The sequence below is a fragment of the Helianthus annuus genome, chromosome 10 (genome assembly GCF_002127325.2).
Source record: "Helianthus annuus cultivar XRQ/B chromosome 10, HanXRQr2.0-SUNRISE, whole genome shotgun sequence".
NCBI lineage: Eukaryota > Viridiplantae > Streptophyta > Magnoliopsida > Asterales > Asteraceae > Helianthus > Helianthus annuus.
Genome location: NC_035442.2, coordinates 39,595,437 through 39,603,311, shown reverse-complemented (window position 1 = coordinate 39,603,311; position 7,875 = coordinate 39,595,437). Strand labels below are relative to the sequence as shown.

The window sequence follows — 7,875 nt, the reverse complement described above, 5'->3', positions numbered from 1 at the left end:
AAAATAAAATAAAAATTAATGAAAACTAAAATTTGCAAAATACAGATTATGAATTTGTCAATATGAGATATAGATAAAGGTGATGAAATGCATGAACTTGTTCTAATAATCATTCAATAATTCTGATTTAAGAAGTCTTCTGATAAAGTACCAGAATTTCTGATGCTTCATTAGATATTCTGATGATGTATCAGATTTTCTCATAATTTATCAGATTTTCTGGTGCTTTACCAGATATGCAATCCTCTTCTTATGATTCTTTTATTTAAACAAGTTACAAAGCATAAGTTTATTTGAGAGACTTTTATCACAAATTTGACCATGATTTAGCAGATTATACCTTAAGCCTTTAACGTAGGCTACTTTCTCAATGGTCGAAGTATCCCATGATCCTCCCATTCATTCCATTTTTAAAATTTATCAATTTACTCAGTTTTGAAACACAGTTGCTGAGTAAGCTCCTATCCCCAGTCATGTGCTTGGAGCTTCCTGAATTGCAGTACAAGATCTGCTGCACATGATGGTCCTGAAATGGAATGGTTAGAGGATTTTTGGTACCCAGGCATGCTTGGGTACTCTTTCTGATGATATTTTAATCCGATTATTTTTCCTTGTTGGCTTTTCATCAGAAATTCTGTTATATGCTGAGCCATTAACAGATTTTGCATTTTTCTTTTGGAGATGGTGTTGAACAAGCTTCAGTATGTCAACACACATACAAGATTCATCAGAAATTTCTGATATATTTTCTTGTGATGGAATGATGGGATTATTTTTAAAAGATGAGTGAACTGCTTCTGAAGTTTTTACAAACTCTTGATTGCATTCACTTCTTTTTGTTTCAAAGTTGGGCTTATCAAAGGAATATTCAGAACATGTTGATTTGCAAGTTTCAGAGTCAGATTCTGATGTAAATTTATCAGAAATCTGTTAAGTTGCTTTTATAAAGACAGTGAGTTTGCTATTATTTGTTCTTACATAACCCAAACCCTCTCCTTTGTTCTTTGGAGTGGACTCAATGAAATTTATGAATTCTTTTGCTTGTTGAAAACCTCTTACAGTAATTTCTTTATCATTGATTTTCTTGTAAAGATCTCTTCTTTCATTTTCATAGAACTCGATTTTAGCTCTTTGATCTAAACTTTGTTCTATTAGTAATTGGTTTTTAAGAATAAATTTATTCAAGGTCCTTTGCAACTCATAGGATTTTTTACAATCTGATTGATGTTTAACTTGTAGATTTAGAAAATCTGACATGAGCTCATTTAGCATGTGTTCAAGTTCAAGATTATCTAAATTTACCTATTGTCCTGATGTTTCTGGTATGTCATCAGAAAGTGCCATAAGACATAAGTTGGCCATTTCTTCTTCTTCTTCATCAGAAGAGTCATCAGATAGCCATGTATCTGTCCCAGCAATTAAGCTGATTTGCTGCTGCTGCTGCTTCTTAGCTTCTTCAAGCTTTTTCTCATAGTAAGCAACATCTTTCAGCTTCTTGGTCTTGCACTCAGATGCATAATGACCTTTTTGCTTGCACTTATAACACACCACCTCAGCCTTCCCTTTATCCTTACATCTAACTTCTTCTTTAGATCTTCCATCCATCCTCCCTCTGTCACTCCTCTGGTATCTTTGACCTCCTCCCCTCAACCTTTGCTCAAATGTTTTGATGAGCAGTGCTATTGCTTCAGCAAAAGCTGAAAAATCTGATGATGTATCAGAATTTTCATGATTTTGGCTGTTTGATGATTGAGGATCATTGGTTGGTGTTGGTCTTTGTGAGTTTGAGATTAGAGCTAAAGATCCCCATCTTTGAATGGATTCTTCAAATATTTCTTCCTCTTTGGGGATCAAGATGCTGTATAAGTCATGAAGACTCATGTTTCCTAGTTCTAAGGTTGAGGACAAAGTCATGGTTAGACTTCTCCATTCTCTAGGTAAAGCATCAAGAAATTTTATGTTTCTTTCATTATTTGACTTAGGTATTCCAAATTTCTTTACCTCGTTTAAAAGTTTTGTAAACCTTTGATATGTATCATTTAATTTTTGGTTTGGTAAACTTTTAAACCTCTCATATTAGGAAACATTATTTGTTCTCTTGTTTCTCTTCATCCTTTCTCCTCCTTCACAAAGATTTTCCAACTGATCCCATATTTCCTTAGCCGATGTACATGTATCAACTTGTGAAAATATGTCATTGGGGATGGCCATTATTAAGAGTGACTTTGCCCTTTCATCCCCTGCCACCAGTTCCTTGTCTTCCGCGTTCCAATTTATTTCACTTTTGGGAACGCGGGAGGCAGGGATTCCTGGTGTTTGGTCAGTTGCTGGAACTGCTGGTATATCAGTCATTGGTATATGTGGACCCCTTTCGATGGATTGAAACAGAGCTCGGTCATGACCATTAAGGAAATTGGCCATCCTGATTTTCCACTGGGGGTATTCCTCTCTGGCCAGAGTCGGAGGTTTAGACATAGAACCAATGTTAAAAGCATTATTCTAGGATTGAAAGCTGGCCATATTTAGAAAAAAGAAGATGAGCGATTGATCGTTTGAAAATAGTTTATTCAATCTGCTCTGATACCAATTGTTGGACCTAGTATAGCCTTAACAACTTCTTTTTACGTAATATGGCAAGTGATTTCAGTATATGTGAAAAAGATGTGCGGAAATGGAAATCAGACTTTCAGAAACAAGACCTACAGAATTATCAAGTTTATATCGCTTTGAAACACAATAGTTTACAAGGTGATTGTAAGATTATTATCTAATACAAATGAATGTTGAATTCTGTGGGTGAGAAGGGCAATGGAGTTTGGGTGTTTGTATATGAATGCTAAGCTTCAAACTCAATTGTCTTATGCTAGTTGGGCCTTCTATTTATAGAAGGCTGGGTACATGAATAAACAATAGTTTATTCATGCAATAAGTCCTGCATAAAGTAGCAATTTGGCATATTCATTGAATCCAATGTTCAAGTTGCCTTTGTAATCATGATATCCAATAATGTCAGTTGCTTCGGTCATTGGTGGCAGGATAGAGTTGAGTTTTAGACAAGTGGGGTTTTCATCAGAATTTCTGATAAACCACTTCATGAAAAATTCTGGTGAACAAATCATCAGAAAGTCTGATGATCAGAATCGTTAGAAACTGATGATATTTCATCAGAAATATCATCAGATCCATCAGAAATGACCTTCTCTGATAATCCAAATCTGCTCTATATCAACTTGTGATTCTTTGAAGCAGATGCTGCGCATTTCAGTTGTCCTATCTGATCTTCTTCTTCTTGTTTTTATCTACAGGACTGTTATCTCTTCAGAGATCCAGTTGATTGTGATTTTCTTCAATACATACAAATAAAGTTTCCTAACACCCTGTTTTATTACAAAAAGTTCAGAAACAGATCTGGAAGATGGTGGTGGTGGGACAGTGAGTATGAGCGGTAACCGGTGGTGCGGTGGTGGTGTTTGGAGTCGGTTTTGTTGCAGCGGAGGTGGTTATACGGTGGCCTTGTTCCGAGGACCACCAACAACTTTAAACCCGAAACCTCTTTTCAATCTCTCTTGTTCCAAGCACCAATGGATCTGCAATGGAGGATGCTTGATGGTGTAACTCCTTAGATCTGACGAACGGTGAGACACCCCCTTTTTCGTATAACCCTCTCTTATACCCTGAATTACACATACAAATCCCTGATTAGAAAAGCTGTGGAGAGAGAACGGAGATAGAGAGAGAGAGAGAGAGTAGCGGCAGTACAGGTCAGTCGATGACGGCTGGGTGTGGGGAGCTTCGCTGCTGACCAATGGTGGAGGACATTGCCGGTGACAGTGCAACCATTTGCGGCGATGGAGGTGGTTAAGCAAGGCGACAGCAGCGACAGCCGCAGATTATCTGGCGGGGTTGTGAATTTTCAGAGATCACATGATGATGGTAGGAAGATGATGATGATGTTGAAGTTGACGATGATGATGATGATGATCGATGACTATGGTGGTGGTTATACAGTTTCAGGTTTTCCCCTTCTCACTTTTGTGATGAAATGGGGGTATTATAAGGGTTTTAAGAGGGGAAGTACAAGTGGGGAGGGGAAATGACTGTTTTACCCTCGTGTGCAATGCATGTGACATAATTTAACAGAAAATTCTAACTGGGTTTGCCCTAAAGGACGTAACGTGCAACATTTTCATACATTAAGAACAGAACCCGTCAATTTTAAAGGTAACGGACAGCGCCTGAAATTTAAGACAAACATAAAGGACAAAACTTGTAATTTAATCAAATTAAAATAAGTGGTTGGAATAAAAGCCCTATAGTGAGTATGTGTCTGGGCAGGGTTAATGCGGTGTTTTTTTTACTGTAATAATATTATACTCACATATTTGCACATACCAGATTTTCTCCCTATTTCATCATTGTCACCCCCCATGAGCTCAGCAATGCTTAACTTGAAGCTTGCTTTGTTCTGCACGTCCTCCATGGCTAGTGTTTTTTCTTTTAAAAGAGGAGTAACAAAATTAAAAAAGATGGACCGTTAAAAGAAAAAGTAAATAATGATAATAAGAAACTAATAAATAAATAAATTTAAAAAATACAAAATGAAATTAAATAGGTTTTTCTTCCCTTCTTTTACCCACCTGCATCCAAACCAACTGTTGATCCACTCAACACGGGCCTAAGGGAACAACCACTTTTAACTGGCCCTTTAACATCTGCTTACCCTACGACGACACACTTCCATATCAGGGTCGGTACTTGACCGTGGTAATTCAGTCTTTGTTTCAAAAGTATATATAAAAAAATTAATTAAGAGTAAAACACATATAAAGTATTCGCTGACCTGATCGACCCCCCATAGAAACTGCACCCCCAATTGTCCGCCGCGTACTTTCAAGCTCTGCAAAAGTATCACAACGATTTCTTCAGTTTTTGTATCTTTTTCATGCCTGAACTTTTTTCATTACTTTAATCGTGTAACAATTTACCTGCTACCCTAGCAGCAATCATACTTTTTGTCCAGCTTACCACCGGACCAAGAGTTGGAGGTGCCATCAAGGACGTGGGACCTGCCGATGGCCCCTGACTTGGGGTGGCAAGTGCGCACACAACGCGAGGCAATATCTCTAACCCCAAACTCAGCGACACCACCCGCTGTGAACTTTCAGTGCCCAACAATTCAGCCCTCACACCCTCTGAAAATGACGAGCAAAAACTCATCATCACAATGTTAATGTAATTTAGCGTCAACAATTTTTTTTGATTTTTTAATGCCTGCATTTTCAATCTCTTCTTTCCCATCATTACCCTACACAATGGGTGCCGCGTCGCTCTTTGAAATCAGATCGCTTTGCTGTAAATCATCATGACCTGTTTTTTACTCCGTTTTGAAAATGACAAAAATTTTACGCACATATGTATAAAACACCATGTTTGGCTGTGAACACTAAACCCCCTTTTTTTTACTTATTATCGTACGCGTACCTTGGTCCAATGTCGATGGCGCATCTGAAGATTCCCTGAATGCCAAATCCAAGTTTTCAACTGTACTGTCTCAAGCTACGTCATCCTCCACCTCATTACCCGTTACTTCATTATAACTGCCCATATTCACTTCCACACTCGTTGTGCAGATGCTATCCGCTGCCTGGCTTACGTGGACATCACAAATGGATTCCACACGCGGAGCAATCGGCGTACACTTACCCAAATCACTAGTCTCTACATCGTCTCTGCGCACTGTTGCTGCCTCCATACCCTCCATACTCTCTTCCCCACTTGGAGCATTAGGTGTAGACGCACCTAAATCCCCCGTGTCTCCATCGTCAACATGTACTGTCGCTGCTCCCAGTCTTTTCATCCTCTCGTCCCCTTTCATGTCTAGGCAAAATTTAAAGTTAACAAGAAAATATCAGAATAAGCATCCACAATGGCTCGGGATTATAAGTTATTTAAAAAAACAGTATACTAATTACTCGTTTACTCAATCTCTTGTCCTTGTGTGTGCAAGTCTTCTCAACAGAATATGCGTTCAACTCATTCAGTATCTTTGCTATGTTCTTCGAAGCAGTTCCCTCTGAAACGATGACTCTCACATTTATTCAGACACATATTGCATGACTAAAATATTCGGTGCTTTATGGGGCTCATTGGTGTTAGGGTCTGGGGGGTGGGGGTGTGTAAGGGGAGGACTTTTACCATACCTCTGTTTACGTCCGGTGCGCGGCGGACGTTCATTGATGCATGTTCCAACATTTCTCACTCTTCAAAGTTTTCCAACCCACTAGTAGGCCAAATTGGATCCTCATTCAGCACACTCATGTACCTACGCTTTAGACCCTGAAGTCCCTTGTTGTTTGGGTCCTCCGCCAAACGCGCACCTCAGTGCGTTTCTATCTTAACCCGAAATGTCAAGAACCCATGAAGCCACTTCTCAACACATCTAACAAATTCCTGTTACAACAACAAAATTATCATAATTCTTTAAAAAAGTATAGCGAAAAAGGCCTCACGTTAAAAATACCGCTGTGTTCGAATATGTCTTGTCATTTATGTTACTCCCTGCTTCATCTGCACCAACACTTATCGACTTCAAGTTTCCTGCCCAATCCCACCACTATTGATCTCATAATCTTGTCGACGTGTCAACATGTCTCTTATCCAGAAGTGAATGGCCCGAGCGCCAACCCTCGTGCTTAACGTCGGCAGCTCTGTGCTGTCGTCATACAACAACTACATCCAAAAGTATTTTGTTAACCATCGGTATCTTTTTCCACGAATCACCAAAAAAAAATTATAATGTACCGTCAAGATTATAAGCAGGCCAGCCCAACAACTGTTTGGGTCTTTTGGTTTCCACTTCTTTTTGCACTTACGTAAACAATCCACAATGTAACCACACAAGTCGTACTCCTTGAATCGTGTGTCAACCGTTAAACGCTTTAAAATTTTGTCACTCACATACCCATTCCTCTGCGATGTAGCCATTGTAGAGCAACATGAAATCAATGTGGAAAAACATGATATCATCGTAAGTGTCTTGTTGGATTTCCGTCGATAACAGAGTGAGAGATATGTAAAAGCTGGGGGTACCTAGCGCGCCACCCTTTAACGACGGGTTAAACGTCTTCGATGGCATACTCGCGCCAAAGTTCTTACCCCCTTCACGGATCCCCAACAGTTTGCTGATCAAAGTTGACGTCATCGGCAGTTGGGCTTTTCCAAGATTCAATGTCAAACGATCAGCATCAAATTGGTCGACAACATGAAAAGCTAGTTTTTCAAAAATTTCGTCCACAACAAATCCTAGCAGCCCACCGAAACCCATTTCCTTCACTGCTTCCTCCTGTCTCTGCGACATGTATGATATCGCGTTGTATAGCTTTTTCGGCGAGGAACGCGTCTTTAGGCTGGGTATTTCCTTTCGTTTCACCACCTCTAGCTTCTTTTCGTGCCTGGTACACCCATCAGAAATATTCAAAATCTCTATATGCTTATTTGTCGAAGTTCGTGTCGCCATAACTCGGTTTGGACTTTCGGTATCGTCTAACGCATCAAACAGAACACGGGCATCTGTTTCCTTACGCCTCTTTTTAGTCTGCCTCACTTCATTTTCTATAATCCGTCAATCGCCGTTACAACCACGTACATATAAAATAATAAAAGGGACAAGTTAAGGGTGCCATGGTTTACTTGAACTCAGATATATCACTCCTGGAGTATCGTCGATCTTCTGTTTCCCATGGCTAGAACCACGGGTTGTTGCAACCATGTTTCCTATCAACCAAACACAACAAAAAACAGCATTTCAACACTATCCGATACACTTTTCTAGTGTTCTATCCCCTCGAAAATAACATCAAATGTCTTACTAACCCC

The 7,875-nt window shown here is 39.4% G+C and overlaps 2 long non-coding RNA genes across 2 annotated transcripts; both read right to left on the bottom strand.

Annotated features, from left to right (window-relative positions):
* Positions 1–4,840: 4,840 nt before the first annotated feature.
* Positions 4,841–5,181, bottom strand: LOC118483304. Its single transcript, XR_004870278.1, has 2 exons — positions 4,986–5,181; positions 4,841–4,897 (listed from the first exon to the last, which is right to left on the bottom strand). It is a non-coding gene; the product is annotated as an uncharacterized LOC118483304 (long non-coding RNA).
* A 306-nt stretch (positions 5,182–5,487) lies between these two features.
* LOC118483303 lies at positions 5,488–6,438 on the bottom strand. Its single transcript, XR_004870277.1, has 3 exons — positions 6,201–6,438; positions 5,973–6,073; positions 5,488–5,877 (listed from the first exon to the last, which is right to left on the bottom strand). It is a non-coding gene; the product is annotated as an uncharacterized LOC118483303 (long non-coding RNA).
* Positions 6,439–7,875: the final 1,437 nt, after the last annotated feature.